Source organism: Agelaius tricolor, unplaced genomic scaffold (assembly GCF_023055355.1).
Source record: "Agelaius tricolor isolate 1412-34295 unplaced genomic scaffold, bAgeTri1.0.p SCAF_18, whole genome shotgun sequence".
Lineage (NCBI taxonomy): Eukaryota > Metazoa > Chordata > Aves > Passeriformes > Icteridae > Agelaius > Agelaius tricolor.
In genome coordinates this window covers 9592482-9610261 of record NW_027269278.1, presented here as the reverse complement: position 1 = coordinate 9610261, position 17780 = coordinate 9592482, and positions in this window count along the sequence as shown.

Here is a 17780-nt window from a genome sequence, read left to right as displayed (position 1 = left end):
ATCTCCACTGAGGTGCCCGGGCAGATCTGGGGACTCACTGAGGGGCCACAGTGTCCCCAGAGAGGGGGGCAGCTGTCCCAGCTGCAGCTCCTCTGCCCAGGGCTCAGCTCTGTCACCAGCTGTCCTGGCCCTGCTGCATTTCCCAGCAATGCTGGAGACTTAGACCACAATAGAAGGAAATCACTAAAGCTGAATTGCTCCAAGTAAGTCCTCAGCAGGGTTTGACTGGTAAATATTTAACAAGGAGAACTCCCTATCCTCTCCTGGTACGTATTAAACTAATACATTTATTTTAACAAGGGAAACGGTTTCCCCAAGCTCCTGCTCAATTTGAGCCCTTGACTTCTACAAAAGCCTCAGTAAGGCTGGCTTCCTGGGGCTCAGTAATTCACTGGGGCTAAACGAGAGATGGCTCTGAGCCATGAACTTGGAGTCTGGAGGTGACAGGACCTCCCCAAGGTTGGGGAGAGCTCAGTATTGGGGTTTGCATTCCCACCTGCCTTCAGAATGGTCCAACACCCATCTCAGGACATCCCTGCCACCACCAGCTTCTGACCACTTCAGCCATCCTGTGGAGGCAGGCTGACTGTATCCCACCACAGTTTCCATGTGTTGGAAGCAGCTCTCATGCCAAGTTCTCCCCACAGAAGCTTTGCAAAGCTCCACCAGTGCCCATCCCACACTTCTGGATCCCCAGTCCTTTCTGCTGCCTCTCCCCATGCTGAGATGGAGCCAGGTGTCATGGACATGATGCTGGAAGAGCAAGCAGCTCTCATTCCTTGTCCCCCACCTGGTGATGCTGAGGGTTTATTTCCCCTTGTCTCTGCTCTTTCCTCCATTCCATGGACCAGAGGGGCACTGGCACTCCCTGAGCAGAAGTGCTTTCACCACCAGTGATCCTCTGAGATGCCCAAAGCCATTTCTCCTCAGGAAAGCCTGCTGAGCCATCTCCTCGTGCTTTCTGACCAAAGGGAAGATGTGGGGCCTTGGTGCATTGGGAAGAGCTCCCTGGTTCCATAACCCATCTTTGCACCCTTTGGCATCTCTCCCCTTGCCTGATGGTTAAGTAGTGCTGGGAGACCCTTTCAGAATGCTGTGAGCATGAAAACATCCAACAAATGCAGCCCCACACATGGGAGCTTGGCTCTCCACAAGACCATCCCACAGGACTTGGACCTCCCTGTGTCCCTTTGTGCTCCAAGGAGGAAGGTGGCTGCCCAGTGAATGCTGCCTCTGCAGAACATGCCCTGAACAGCTCACAGGACATGTCCCTGGTGCCACAGCCCACCCATGGGCACTGCATGGCTGCTTCCCAAGGCATTGCTGCCACTGGGGGCCCCAGAGATGGTCCCATCCCCTGCAGGCAGTGGAGGCTCCTGGTGCTACTGCCTGCATCCCAGCTGAGGGCTGCAGACAGGCTCTGAGGCTGCTGGACTCTCTCTAGCTCCCTCTAATATTTTACTATACTAAAATTTTATACGAATATTTTTTTCAGCCTTTCCCTCAAGGAATTAAGAATCTCTGAAAGCAACTCCCAACTTTGCATCTTTGCTGGGAGCCATCCCATGACTGCAGCACTTCCACTCTGACTCACGGGTAGAGGGCAGGTTTGAACAACTGTGGCTGCTTCTGCCAAGGCAATAATGACTCCTGGCATCACAGCCCCAAAGCCTCTGGGAAGCTTTCCCTGCTCAGCTTACCCTGCTTGCAGTGTGTGAGATGATGTGTGACATTCCCAGGAGAGATGCAGGGAAAGGGAAGATGTGGTGCATTGGGAAGAGCTCCCTGGTTCCATAAACCATCTTTGCACGCTTTGGCATCTCTACCCAGGCCCCATGGGTAAATAGTGCTGGGAGATCCTTTCAGGTGGTGCTGTGAGCATGAAAACATCCAACAAAACTTGCTGTGGCCTGAGCATCTGACTCCTTCTCTCCTGCCACTAGGATCTGACACATTTACCCTTCGTCATCACTAAAATGTGTCTCTAAGCATCCCTTCCCCAAATATTCCAGTCTGCCTTCAGTTCTTCCCAATATTTAACAAACACCCCTCTTGAGAAGGGCTGAGGGGAGACAAGGAATGTTTGCAATGTTTACCTTACCCTCAAAGCAAACAGAAACTCTGTCCCTGATCCCATCCCCACCTGTCCCAGCCCACAGCAGGCAGAGAGGTCTTTCCCACTGCCAACAATATCAGTAGGAAAATCCTTTCCACTCTGCTTTTCTGGGATTGTGATTCCAGCAAGCCTTACAGCAGCTTGGCAGTACAGTAAATAAGAAACAGATTTCCAAATGTTTTGATTTACTGTCTTTTCTTTGTCGCATCTAAGCCTGGGGGCTGAGGACCTGACTCCACAAAGTCTCCATCCAGATCACCAACCTGCACCCAGAGGCAGGAACCCCACGGTGGAGCAGGACCTGGCATGGGCTCAGCCTGCCTGGGGATACCCCAGAGGAGAGCCTGCCACGCAGAGCAGCAGCTCCTCAGGCCAGCAGAAATCCACAGGCCTGTTCAGAAGTGCCCAGTTCCAGTGCAAAATGGAAAATTGGACAGAAAAGAAGCCTCTGGAACACATCCCATGCTGAGGGTGGTAAGCCATGAAACATTCACTGCAGTTGCTTCTGTGCTGGTCCGAGCTGTTGTGCTGTTCCTCTCACCATTGTCCCCAGCTGCATTTTCCCCACATGCTCTTTCATACCTGTGAATATTTTAATGACAGTCTCAAAGAGCTGGGACTGATCCCCTGCCCATGTTAGCATCAGTCCAGGATAACTTCATCAGCTGGAACAAGCCACAGTGCCATGCAAGAGGAGCATGAATGACAGGATTCAGGTGCTTACCCCTTTTATAACAGAAAACCCCTTTTCAGGACTTCTCCTAATCTTCTTTTAACTGGACTCTCCACTTGTTGAACTGAGGAGTTCCCACTGAGTTCAAACCCTTCCCTAAAATATTCCTTGAGATGGCTGCAGGTAACAGGAGTTTATGTATCAGAGCATGATGTCATATCAAACACAGCATCCATCTGAAGATTACCTCCTGTGCAGAGTGAGGCTGGACTCCACTCCATTGCACAATTTTGGAACAAACTTTGAGCCCTTTCTCAAGTGGAAAATCTCTGTGGGATGCGGTTATCTTGCAGAATAAAGGCTGTTTTCTCTCTCTGATTCACCCAGGTGATGACTAAGCTCATGAAGCATTTCTCAGCTCGTGTGTTATTCACAGATCGTTCATCCAACACCTTCTCCCAGCACAGGAAAAAACCATACTGCAATTAATGATTGCAGAGGGAAACCTCTTCTCTGTCCATGTCTCAGTGCCCAGGGTCTGCAGCCTTGGAGATATAAGTCATGACCCCTCAAGGAGGACCTCTGGAGAAGACCAGTCGCTGGTCTGCATATAAAACCTCCAAATTTATCGTCATAAATTAATTTTTCTCTTTTGAATACAGTATTTCATACATTGCAGGTTTGGTTTTTGAATACGTCAGAGTCAGTTCATGGCTCAGATTAGTCCCAGCCTGGTTTCAGCACAGCCAAAGTGGCAGCAGTACGAGATGCAGCCTCCAACACCAAGATGCCTTTGAGCAGAGCCTTTGAGCAGATCCCTGCTGTCTGCTGGGCAAGGATGACTTGCAAAGCAGGCAGATAAAGCCTGTGCTTATGAATTTCGTAATGCTGGCACCCAGCTGCCATGGTGCAGGGTAATCCCACGGATCATGGAGGGAATATTTTGAGGGCAGAGCTTCAAAGCAGTGTTTAGATGCTGCAGGAACTGATGCTGGCATGGATTTATTTCCCAACCGTCATTTTCTCTACTATTTTCTTAGCTACTACAGCCCATGTCTTAATTTCAGGTGTCAAAGCAGAGCAAAGCACGTCAGAGGCAGTCAGTGCCATGGCTAGAGGGGACAATCCCTGTTTCCTATGCATGTGTGAGCTGGACACACCAGGATGGAGGACCTGGAATTTGTCACCCTCCAAACGAGGCTCACAGGTGCTTTTCATGCTGTTACCCCTTGTGCAGGCACTTAAAAACCTGCTAGAGCCTCACAGCAGCAGCCCAGTTCTGTGTGTGGAGGTGCTGCAGGGTGGTAGGCACAGGCTGGAAAGCAAAAACAGCGTGGGCAGCTTCTGTCAGCAGCCCAGTGGTGTCCAAAATCCAGGCATGGACACATGTTCACAGTGTATGATCACACACCAAGAAATGAGAGAAGAGAGTTATGGTGGGCAGTGCTCTATACTAAATAGGCAGAGTCCTATTGGGTTATAGGACAAAATCAACAAAAATCACCCTGGTGAGTAACTTGGGAAGTAATTAAGAGCAGTTTTATAGGTGCCAGGTCCTGCTGGGCAATAGACCAGTAAAATTGTGTCTGAGTCTTCTGAGGGATGGATGTGAGGATGGAACACGCAGGCCTGCAGGTGGGACAGTGCCTGCCCATCCCCACCTCCTGTGACACCTGAGAGCTCAGGGCACTTTACATGGGACCCAGTTACCCTCTCACTCCTGAGCTGCACATTCAGGAATGGCTCCACCTGCTTTGGAGCTGATTCACACAGGTACTAACCAAAAATAAAGGGCCATGCTCCCAAAAGGCTGGACCAAAACCTTTGAGCAGTTAAGCTTTGAGACTGCAGGGAAGGAGGGGTGCTCCCAGGGTGGGCATGCCCTGGGTGCCTCTGATCAGATCACCAAACACCTCCAGGCTGGGCAGACAGAAATGGGAAGAGCAGGGTGTTTCCCCAGATCCAGGCTTTGGGGTTTTGCAGTTCAGCCTCAGCAGAAAGGGCAGGAGGCTCTTTCCAGGATGCCAAAAGGAAGCACAGCAGTGGGACCCACCCAGCCACTGGGTCCTCTTTCCCTGAGTCCTGCAGCCAGTGCTTGGCTGACCCAGCACCAGGGCCTGGGCAGCCAGCTCATGTTCCCAGACCAAGGCAACATTTTTATCACACCAATTTAAACCATTAATAATTGTCTGCCCAAACCCTCCCAAGTTCCAGCATTATGTAAACAGAAGTGAATTTAAATTATTTTTTTCCATCACTGTTTGAAATGTGCGATGCTTTTTCTAAACTGCCCCATGAGCAGAAGAGAGAGGGGGGTCTGAAACAGTTCCCTGGCCCCCAGCCAGGTCCCAGCAAGGACTTTATATCTCACTTCAAGACAGTCAGAGCAAGGGTTTAAGAGGCTTTGAACACAAACAGCGTTAGGTTGGTTAAGTCCTGCTTTGACCAGTGGCGAGCAATGGAGACATAAACAGATTTCATTTGAACCAGGCTTAATGTAGCTGGGTTTACAGAGTCCCAGCTGATGTGCACATCCATCAGAGCTGGTGTACATTCAGGGTGGCTCCCACGGGAGGGCAGCCATCCCTGGAGGTGCCCGGCGCCGGCGCTGACCCCCCCGCACCCTCGGAGATCCCCACCGCTCCTCTATCTGAACATGGAAAGAGCTGACCTGCTTCACAGAGCAAACCTGGAATCAATTAATGTCTAGCCTGCATTTAGGAGAGGCAAAACACTATATAAACATTATGTATCATTTAGCTTCTGAGGAAAAGCCATCGCCTGAAAAAGGGGCCTCTCCTTTCTGGTTTATGAAGTCTGGTTCACACTGGTGCAGGCCTCCTTGGCTTTTTTGGCCTGGTCCTAATTTTCACCAGCCTAGATTGCAGGAGACTTCAACTCACAAAGTACATTAATTTCCCTCATTAATAAGAGGGGGTGTCCTTGCTGAGAACCCCCATTTCAGTTTGTCTGCTCAGTGACTCTCCCCAGGACAAAGCTGAGGGCAGCATCCCACTGTCTGCTGGGCACCAGGGTGGCTGGGGCTCCTCCCAAGAGCAGAGACATTGCTCAGAGGGCTGCTTCTCACTGCCCTGCCTGCCTGCCTGAGCAGAGGGCTTGAGCAGCATCCCAGCACAGCACCTCTCTGAGCAGCCTGTGCCAGTGCCCCCCCACCTCCACAGGGAAGGATTTCCCTCTAATATCTAATCTAAATCTACTCTCCTTAAGCTCAAAGCCATTCCTTCTTGTCCTGTCACTTCATGCCCCTGTAAGCAGTCTCTCTCCATCTCTCCTGGCGCCCCTTTAGACACTGGAAGAGGATCTAAGGTCTCCCTGAAGCCTTCTTTTCTTCAGGCTGAACAACCCCAGCTCTCAGTCCATGGTCAGGTTAGAGGATTTTACCACTCTCTACCTTTCAGGAAGCTACTTGTGATGCCTGGCCCTGTATTTATCCTGAGTTACTCACCACTGTCATTGCATTCTCCTGCCATTAACATTTTATTTTCAGTTAAATAAATACCTCCATACCCTTTATGACAGGTGTCCCTTCATACTGGTTGCTGTCCTGCAGTCTCCTGCCCTTGCACACCATTGCTTCAACCTGTCTGAACCCTTCACAGGAAGCACAGGAAGGCTCAGGATTGTTTTTTACTCTACACAAAAGTTTTCTCTCACCACTGAAATAATGAAAACCAGGATAACCAACAGCCCACATCCTGAGCTGGGGGTGCCAGGCAGTGTGCTGCTGCTGCTGCAGGTGCAGTGCTGCTGGTGAGAGCCAGCCCTGCCCTCCTGGGCACCCAGGGATAGCAGCAGTCCTGGCTGATGGACTCAAGGTGACCCTTGTCACTCACCCAAACACAAATGCTGCAGGAATTGTCCCTTTTCAGTGACAGCTGTGGTGTGGCCCAAATAGAGCCAGTGATGCTGATAACTCAGTCATGCCCTTTGAAGAGGGATTTGCTAATTTAAATAAGCAAAGGTCTTTTAACCTTGGCATCATTAGCTCTGAAACCTGCAATAACTATTGCTAGGGATGGTGTTTGCTCCCCCCAGTTTGGCTCTGTCCTTGAAGCCAGCACAGGAGCAAACCTGCAATTCAGGGAAAATTCCCAACAATACTTTTAGTGTCACACTCAGGCCACAGAGCTGGGCTACCCCTAGTAAAAGGAAATTTTAAGAGAAGGAGAAAAAGTTTAAATAAATAATTGGCAAGAAAAACCACCTGGGGATTGTACATGCAGAGTTATGTGGGCTGTGACTCTGGAGGAGTGAACAGAGCCTGCATGGCTGGGGGAAGATCAGGTACCCCACACCCCACTGATTTTCCATCTCACTGGACCATCTGCCATGGAGATGTCAGAGCAAAGCAGGTTTTCATCTCAGCTCTCCACCAAAAGGGTCACATCATGAATAAGAGCACCACATATGTTTCCATCATGTTGGCAAAGTTTTAGGAAGTATCCCTCATAAAACATAAAATGATTACAAATGAGAACATGAAAAACAAATTCAGCAGGAGCTTGTGTCACTGGTTCCTCCCTCACCCTTTTACAAGGAGCTGCTGTTCTCAGCTCTCAGCTGGCTTGGGGAAGGCTTTGGGGCACAAAGACACAAATGGGATTGGAAAGGCATTTGGAGAGCAATGCAGATGAGCTCTCTGGGGTAGGCACAGCCTCAACAGTGGCAGGCAGAGCTCTGCAAGATCAACCCATGCTGCTCTGTAGGGGTGCAGCAATAATTTTGCTTGGAGACTGCTCATGTTGGGGTCTCATTCATTTTATGTCTGGAAGCCATAATATAGTGAAAAATAGGATATTTTCTAGAAATTCTGCCCTGTGAGGGTGGTGAGGCACTGGCACAGGTTGCCCAGAGAAGCTGCTGATGTCCCAGCTGGGAAGTGTTCAAGGGCAGGTTGGACAGGACCTGGAGCAGCCTGTTCAGGTGGAAGGTGTCCCTGGCCACGGCAGCAGGGCTGAAACTAGAGGTCCTTTAAGGCTCCTTCCAACCCAAACCATTCTGGGATGCTGTGTTCCTCTGGCAGCGCTGAACTCCCACTGATTGTGCAGAATCACAGGGACTGGTCACACAAAACTGAGAAAAACCCACCTGATGTTACAGCAGCAATGCCAGCACAGGCACAGCTTGTGGCTGACAGCCAGGCCATCGAGGGTGTGAGCCTGTTTGCACAGGAGCACAGCAGCATCCCTGCTGCAAGGCACACACCTTATCACCAGCCAAGAGCGAGCCAAGGCCCCAGATGTACATCCCCAGGCACTCTGCTCCCTCTGCTCCCCCCACATCATTTCTCAGTCCCTGCCGTAGCACAAGGACAGAGCCCTGAGCTGGGGGTGAGCTGTGCAGCCAGTCCTGCCCTGCCAATCCCCACTGCCCCATGAGTGCAGGGGTCAGGGTGCCTCAGCCGTCCCCGCCCCTGGCTCATCAGCCTCTGCCAGGCCTTGGGCGCAGCTCTGCCCTGGCACAGCCCGTGCTGCTCGCAGGAGCGGCCCTGCTCACAGCTCTGCTCGTCCCTTCTCCGATTACCCCGAGCTGTGTGGGTGTGTTTGCACCTGAGCTGCCAGACCAGGAGGCCAAGCAGGTTGTTCCAAGGTGCTAATCAGCACCGGGGCACAGAACGAGCTGCTTTGTTCCCAGGTATCCCAGCCCATTTCCTCAGTGCGGGTCGCTTTGCTGACTCGGAGCAGCTCTTTTGCTGTGCTGAGGCTGCTTGGTCTTAGAAAGAGGAGCTGGCAGGAGAGCACTGGAGGCCTGGGCTCCAGTCCCAGCCTTGCCACAAGGTTTCCAGGAAAGGACCTGGGCTGTGATCCGTTCCCAGCCCTCAATGGCAATGTTCCTCCCTCCATCAGCAGCTGCTCCCAGCACAGGGCCAGAGCTGGTGCCTGCACTTCCACTCATTTAGCCCACAGAAGAAAAAAAAAAAAAAGATATTTCCAGAATTATTTTCAATCATAAATGCTTACTTGTCAATCATTCTGGCTTATTTCAATGGAGGTTTGAAGCACAAGTTGTAGGCAGAGCTCTGACAGCCACCAAGGATCACATTTTCTCTAAAAGTTCTCTAACTTTTCGCCCTCTCATGATCTGGTGAAGATTTTACTTTCGTGACTTCCACAGTCTCTCCCAATATGCCAGTAAGTTCACAATGGTGATGCTGCAACCTGCAGGGAGAGAAGAGCATGGTAAAAGATCCCCAAATGCTGTGCAAAATGGGAAGGGCCACATCTAAGGCACACGGAGAACTTGCACCCTTGGCAAGCACCCCTCCATCCACCCAGCAGAGCAAGGAGCAGTGGAGACATCCCAAGTATTTTGAGAGATGAGCCTCCTGACTCTTTAATATCTTCACTTTCTTTAATATCTTTCAAAATAATTTTCTCCCAAAAGATCAAAGGAGGCAATCCAGGAGTTGCTTCACAGCATGTGCCATGTGCACACAAAACATTTGCAGAAGCCCCAGTCCTGATAAGTGATAGGGAGGAAATAACACAGAGACTCCTGACAATAACCACAGTCACCTGGAGTTTTGGGTAAAAGGGAATTTTTTTATATCCAGGGAATTTTTTCTGGACTCCAGGCCAGACTGTGGGTTTTTTAAACAAATGGGTATCAAGCTGTGATCATAGGCTTGAATCACATTAAGGTTAACCCAAGATATGTAAAACTCAGCAGTCTCCATTTGGGGGATTTGTGGGAGGCTTTTCCCATTACATGGTTTAGATTTGCTGCCTGGGGTTAGTTGCTCCCCACACAAGATCCAGAGAAGTCCATTGCTGAGGGAAGGCCCAGAGCAGCCTGGACCAGAGCTGTAAGGAGAAGGCAAGTCCTCCTCAGCTCCCAGACTTTAAAGCAAGCACATTCTCCAACCCCACTGTCCCATAAACCTGGAATGAGCTCCCATCTCTCTCCCAGGTGTGCTGAGGGGAGAGAGCCAGACCACGAGGATGGAGAATTGCTCAGGGCTCTGCACTCAGGGGAGACCCAGAACCTTGTGAATCCCAGGACGTGCCAGGGCCAGGCACAATGAGCAACAGTGAAAAACAGTGAATTTTCCAGCAGGAAATTGATCATTTGGGATGAGCCTTGATCCCACACGGACACTACATGGTGCTGGGAAAGGACATGAGTCCTCCTGATGGGAACCAAACCAGTCAATTTCCATATGATGGTTCCTTCCTAGACTCTCAGCACTGCTCATGCTGAGAGCAGACTCATTTTCCCTAGGGAAAACAGACTCAAAATATCCATTTGTTCCAAGAAAATAATTCACTACCTCTGAAGGGTATCTTCTTCTGTGACTTGGAGTCTCTCTTGTGAGAGCTGCTCCACCACTCCTGTTCAGTGTGTCATCCTGGAGGTCCAGGAAGGGCAAATACAGGTCAATAAATGGGATGATGAAATAAAACCCATCCATAATGATGGTATCAGAGTGGCACTGAGTCTTTTTGATGTCATCCAGCAGCTCACTGAAATCTTCAGTGATTTTGTGCTGTGAGAAAGAACAAGAACAGGGAGAAATCACTGTCAGCAAGAAGGAGGTGACACTTGGGGCTGTCACCCCACTTGCTTCACACCAGCTTCTGGCTAGAAAGGAGGCTGTTTGTGATCCCCATCCCCAATCCACTTTTGGAGAAGGCAGATGTGCCAGGCAGGAGCTCCTGGGTGCTGATGCCATGGGGATGCTCATCCCAAGGGAGCAGCCTGGGCTCTCCCAGTGCCCAGCCAGGCAGGCAGGACCTGCAGCTCTGCAGGGACCCCTGCCCCTGTGTGGGACCCAAACCACTGACCCCCTCAGTACTGAGCCAGTGACTCTCTGGCCCAAAGGCAAGAACACTCTTCACCAAGGCATCCTGAACTGGTTATTTTTAAATTACATTTGCTAAAAGCAAAAATGAGCAGAAGAATTGGGGGAAGCAGGGAGTCACGTTGCTCTAATCATTTACATTTCAGTGACAGCTTTACTGCTTTTATTTCAAGTCAGTTTTGCAAAAGCCCTTTATCAAGCAGTGCAGAGCTCTCCTGCAGAATGTGTTTTAAGTCCAGAACTGCATTTTGGATGTGTCACTTCACTGGGCTGTGAGAGCATGGGAAGGAGCACGACCTCCTGTGAGTGCTCACAGAAAGTGAGTCCAGGCCATTCTGGACAGGGCTCTTGGCTTGCCATGACCTAAAAGGGCTTCTTTTTAACCTTCCCTTTGAAGTTAAACTCAGACAAAGTACAACAAAACTGATCAAGAGCTTTCCCCCTCCTTTGTGGCACTTTAAGGTCTGTGTGCTGTTGGAACACTCTTAGCTGCACCTGTGGCGAACCCACCAAGGAGGTGCACAGGATCTACAGCCTGGATCATTATAAAAGTGAGCAAGGAAAGAAAAGGAAATGTTTCCTCCACTGAAAGCAGTTCATTCACACCTTTCCCTGCTGAACAACATCTGACACCTGCAGACAGTGCTGACTGCCCACAGCCCACCTGCTCCAGTGAGATGGGGCTGGTTGCTGATGCTCTGAGCACAAACTGGAGATAGAGCAATATCTCTGCTGCCCTCAGGGCCTGGCTGTTCCTCCCCTGCCACGCAGGAGGGATCAGGATGAGAGACAGGAGTCTGCAATCATCTCTCACCTCCAAACCTGCTGAGCTTGGTTTGAGCTCCTGCAGGAGCCAGCAGGGACCTTTCCTGCCTCCCTGCACACCGAGGCCTCTGGCAGGCACAGCCTGGGACTGGCAGGGCAGCAAAGCCATTCAGCCCCCAAAACCAGGTGACATTTTTGCCAGGTTATGTCATGACACTGGGCAAGTTTGGGCTGGGGCACACATAAAGAAAACCAGGCACCCAGAGCTGGGGGTGGCAGGGGGGCCACAAAACTCTCCCAGCAGTGCCTCCCATGCAGGACCATCAGCTCATTGGGGGCTGCCAAGGATCCTTTGCCTGCTCCAGGACCTGCTGCAGAGTCCTGTGAGCTCTTATTAAGAAGAAGCTTTGTGGCTCACAGTCTGCACAAACAGTGAACTACATTGGAATTAAACCCAAATATATTTTTAAAAAGCAGAAAAGTTGATTTTTAAAGGTTTTCTTCCCCCCGCCAGCCCCCCCCCCCCCCCCCCCTTTATTTTTAAACAGAAAAACCTGGCCTTTTGCAAGTTTATTTTGAAATTGAAATAAGGCTGAGTGGGGCCTACACTGCAACAGGGATTGCAGCTAACAGAACGTCTCTGTATGGAATACAACAAGGAAATTATTTCCTCAAGGTGGAAATTTATTGCTCCAAGGTGGAAGGCAGAGTGTTTTAAAGAGGTTTTTAATTAATAAAGGGAAGCGTGCCAAGAATGTGTTGCATGTTTGAGCTCTCTGCATTAAATACTGCTAACCTGTTGAGGGCTAATTTAGGCTTCAATTAATAAATAACAATACACACAGAGGCATAAACAGCCTCCTGCACCTTCAGCAAAATGCATTTAGATGGATCTATCACATTTTAAACAAATTTTAGGCAAAGAGGTGCTGTCTCTTGGGGTGGCAAGTAGCTCAGGGCACTTGTCTCCTCAGGCCAGGACACAGAGCCAAGCATCAAATGCCCCTGGAGCTGGAGAGCAGCAGCGTGGTGGGGCTTGGCTATTTATATTATATTGGATATTTGGATATTTATAGCACCCCTGGAACAGGAAGGGACTGTGAGACACTAAAGAATTTTTTTGTTTGGCATTTTTTCCCGCAGTAATGCCATCCTAGGCATTCTCACCCAAAGCCAGGATGCAATTTCCCAGTAGTCCCAGTCCCTCAGGTGTTAAGTCTCACTGACTTCCATCAAAACCTAATCCTGCATGGCCCAGATTTTCAAAGGCATTTAGGCTCTTAAAGGTGCAGATTTGTGCTGAGTGGGATTTTTTTCAAAGAACCTCAACATTTTAAGTGTCTCAGGGGGGAATGGTGCCAAGTCTTATCCTACAGGTTTTCTTCCTCATGGTCCCCAGGTAAGGCATCTCCTGGCACTGGTTCCACAAGTTCAAAGTGTGAGGCTCCAGCAGCAAACACACACTTACCCTGATTTAAATTTCTCCCCACTTTGCCATGCATCAGTTTTCTCTCTCATAGACAGTCAGCCCAAACTGGAGCATCTAATCCCCCATGCCTAAATCATTCATTATTTCATGCACTTCTGCATGTCCTCCCTTCTCCCAGCGACACAGAATAATTAACATATAAAAGTCTGGTGATAAGTGAAGTTTACGATCCAAACTAGAGGAATGAAGGCTCAGAAGTGAACATTATAAGAGCCCTGTGCCCATAAACATCCCACTTCTGGTGGGCTACCCAGCCAATTAATTACAGGCAGAAATTCTGGCTGAGCATTCATTGCCCACATAAGCTCCTTGCTGAAAAATAAACCTCCAGAGTTGTCAGGAGAAAATTAAGTAGGAGATGGTGTGCTGGAGAGAAAAATACACACAGACCAAGAATAGGACATGACCTGTGTTTTATAGGGGGGTTTTGGTTTTTTTTGTGTCTACTCTGCTGTAGTAAAAAAAGAAAAAAACCCTCCTTTAGGGAAAAAGAAACTGTCCAAGAATACAATGGCCAAGCCATGGCTTCTCAAATAATCAGGAATTATTAATTTTCACCTTTTCTCATAAGCTTATACAAGCATCAGCCCCTCTTGGGCCAGGTGGCCCCTGACACCTGGGTACAGGAGAGCCTCACCTGGCTCCTGGGTTTGGATCCCCATCTCTGGTGAGGCTTAACCACAGCAGAGCTCCACCCTCATCCCTGTGCTGTACTTGAGGAGCCTGAGCATGCAGAGGGTCTGGAAACCTTTGGCTGTCCCCTCCAGGGGGGTGTGTGCAGTGCTGTCCACAGGTGAGACCCATGGGGCAGTGAGGAGCACGATCTGAGATCCTTGAACCCCAGAACGGTTTGGGTTGGAAGGGACCTTAAAGCCCATCCCATCTCACCCTCTGCCATGGGCAGAGATGCCAACACCCACTAGAGCAGGTTGCTCAGGGCCCCATCCCACCTGGCGCTGAACACTTCAAAGAATGGGACAGCCAAAATTTTCTGGGAAAACTGGGCCAGTGTCTCATCACCCTCAGGAGAAGGATTCCCTCCTAATATCTAATACCTGTCACTTCAGGCCCTTGTCCAAAGTCCCCTCCAGCTCTTTTGTAGCTCTTTTAGGCACTGGATGGGGCTCTCAGACCTTCTCTTCTCCAGGCTGAACAGCCCCAGCCCTCCCAGCCTGTCTCCAGAGCAGAGCTGCTCCATCCCTCTGAGCACCCTGTATTTATCCTGAGTTACTCACTGCTGTCGTTGTTGTATTCTCCTGCCATTAACATTTTCTTTTCAGTTAAAAATACACTTCCCTACCCTTTATGACAGGTGTCCCTTCACATTGGTTGCTGTCCTGCAGTCCCCAGCCCTTGCACACCATTGCTTCAACCTGTCTGAGCCCTTCACAGGAAGCACAGGAAGGCTCAGGATTGTTTTTTACTCAACACAAAAGCCTCCTCTGGCCCTGTTCCATCAGGCCCACATCTCTCCTGTGCTGAGCCCCCCAGAGCTGGTCACAGTGCTGCAGGTGAGGGGGACAGTCCCCTCCCTGGACCTGCAGCTTTGTGAAGCAGCCCAGGGTGCAGTTGGCTGCACGGAGCTGCGGCCGCTCCCAGCAGGGGATGGGACTTGTGTACAGCCTCAGCCAAAGCTCCTTGGTGTAAACAGCCAGAAAGGTCTGTGACCTGAGAGAGGGGGAGATGAGCCCAGACAGCTGCCTGAGGCTGCCAGACCTTGCACACTGAGCCAGCACTTCCACATGAAATGTCCCAAACAACATCTCTGCCCACAGGGACCGCTTCAAGTGTGAGGCAGCTCACTCTGCCACAGCCACCATCAGGGGCCACTGCCCAGTGTGGGGGGGTCCTGCCCACCTGGGCACACATCCTGCACCCCACTGGCCCCTCAGAACCCAGCATGTGCCACTCACTCCCTGCAGGGAGCCTGGTCCTGCCCCAGAGCTCTTGGAAAGCTCCAGTGCTCGTGGCTGGGTTCCTTGACATTAGCCAGGCCTGGCTATATATTACTGGCATATACAATTAAGGCTCAGAGGTTTGCATACAGTAGCTGGCTTTTGTAAGACAAGGAAATCAAGGAGTGTGACCAAGAGGGATTTTTCAATGTGAAAATTGAGTATTAAAAGGGTGCTTAAGCCAGCTGAGCCAAAACCACAAGGGGGAAAGGGCTGCCTAGTAAAGGAGCAAACAATTGGATTTTAAGAATGGTAAGTATCAAACAGATGAGGGGATTTGAAGCTGAAATGCATTTCATACAGACTCTGGGGCGGTGCAGGCAGTGGCACAGGGGAGGACAGTGAACTGCAGCCACCCCAAGTGCCCACAGGGGCCAAACCCCCATGCCCTCCATCCACCCCCTCCAGGCCATAGCACATGGGAGACACCTTGCAACAGCCCCAAGTAAATGCTATAGGGATCTAATAAGAAAATTGGAGGCAACACATCCATCAAGGAAGGATCTGGATGCTCCATGTGCATTTCCACAATGGCTCCATGAAACAGTTGGGTGCTTCTTACCTTCCCCAAGTGACTCTTGGCACAGCTGGGAGGGTGGAACTTGCTTTTTGATGTCACCACCCTATGAGGTCACTTCCAGAAGAAACCACACAGGCAAATGCTGGGGCAAATTCCTGGAGAGACAAAATTCCATCATTAGCACAGGCTGATTATTCTGAATTTATAGTATGTGCATTGCTGAGCAGTTCAGGCACACCTGCTCCCATCAGGAGCAGGCACTCAGCCATGGTGATGTTGTGTGGACATGGGTATCATCCCTCCTGGCATCCCATGCCAAGGTGGGGAGCATCTCCCCTTCCTGCTGGCTAACAGCAAAAACTGCTGAGCACTCCCATGGGGGCTGTGCCTTTGAGCTTTGGGGTCATCCTCCCTTCTTTCCATCACGTCTGGAAGCGGTGCAGGAGCCCAAGCACAGGCTTTGCTCTCACTGGGACCCTTCCCAAGGCTCCAGCATCCCTGCAGTCCATGTGGGCTGACTGATTCTGACCAGAGAACCTCTGGCAGCCATTCCCGGGCTCTTTGCAGAGTTCACTTGCAAATGAGTTGCCAGTTCCTCAGCAAAGAATCCACTCTGTGACAGATCTTCAGCCTTTATGCAAACATGTCAGTGGATAGCTCACATCCATGATTGCTCCTTGGCTTGGATCTTTAGGAGAAGGAGCATTAACAATTGCCAATTTACTTTGGTTAGTCAGCAGCTCCATGCTGCAAGTCTGGACACTCTGTGAGCACTTGTTCCAGGACACACACATGTTTCCTGAGGTGTAACTTTGAGCAGGCCACAAATATTTGTTTCTTGGAGCAAACAGTGGTGAAGAATTGAAACTAGCTCATGCAGAAGAACTCATTAACTTCATTTAATTGACAATCTCCTCGTTAACCTGAGGCTGAAAGGGCCAGAGGAAATGCACACACCAAGAAGCAGCTGTGGAAAGTGCAAAGCTTTCAAAGTTGTTTTTTGCAGGATTGAGAAGCCCCTCAGAGGAGAGGGAAAGGCAAAGCAGGGCTGAGGACCTGGCAGGCTACAAGACAGCACAAGGACAGTGCTGGAGCAGGAATGGGCAAACCCAAGAATTGTGCTCATCACCCAGATCCATGGATGCTGCACCCCTGACCTTGCACTGAGCCAGCTGGTGCACATAAACCAACCAAAAATTCCAGTGGGATCCACCCTGTGGTTTTACTCTGCTGAACCCCCAAGGCTCCAGACAAGGCCAGTGAAGAGGCAGAGATGGCCAGCACAGCAGCCCAGACATGTCCAAGGGATGCTGTGATCCCTCCAGCCCCATCCTGGAGCCAGGGATGTGTCCTGGACATGTTAAAATGAACCACATCAATCCATCCTCCCAGCCTGGAGAGCTGGCTGGGTAAGGACACGTCCTCATCCGCCTCCTCATGTCCAAACTGTCCAAGGTGAGAGGTTAATGAACAGAGCCCACCTCTTCTTCAGCCACTCCAGCACAGTCTGGGCAGCCAGGAGAAGGAGGAGAGCCAGGAGGAATGCTGCTGCATCCAGACTGAGCCATAACTCACAAACTTTTGCTTTCTAATGTGTTCCTGCAGAGCTGTGGAACCCCATTCCCAGAGCCCCATAGCACATCTGATGCCACTGCCTCCCATTTCAATATGATTTTTGCAGTTTACTGGACCTGAGCTCCCAGTGTGGAGAAAGAAAAGGATTATTCTCTGGCCCTGTTTCAGAGCTGGTGCTGGGAAGGTCTGAGCCACTGCCTTGCAGGAGCCAAGCAGTGATCCCAACACACAGCACACTGCAGGCATCTCTCCTACTCTGCTCTCTCAGCCTGGAGTTTTTGCTTTTTAATTTCCTGTGGCCACAGAGCACTACTGGAGGGTCTCCCAGGGAGAGTGTTTCCCCTACACCATGGTCAAGGCTGGTGGGGGTGACACAGTAAGTTACATCGGTCTCAGCACAAGGGAGTTGCCAGCAAGAATGCTGTTTCTGATGGATTATCCAAACATTTCAAGCCACAATCAGCCTTAAAGCAAAAAAAACCCCTAGCACTCCAGGGGAATATTTAACCTGGTGACTGGTGATCTGAACCTGGAGGCAAACAGGGGAAGGTGACTGCAGGAGCAGCAACACTCGGCCTTGGGGTGCAGCTTTGTGGGTTTTGGGGAGCTGCCCAGGAGGAGAAGCTGGCACAGCAAAGCTGCATTTTGGGCAACCCATTTTTGAGCCCTGTCCTCACAGAGCAGCACAGCTCCAGCAATGCCACCACCTGGGAAAGGCCCAAACCTTGGACACTGGCTACTTTTGCTCAGAGCAGAGCAAATTATGCTCTTCTCAAGAGGAGCCTTAGGCTGAGTTTCCTGGCCCCAAACCAGCGCCTACCACTAAATCCTTGCTGTCCAAGTTTGCTGTGAAATTCCAGCTCAT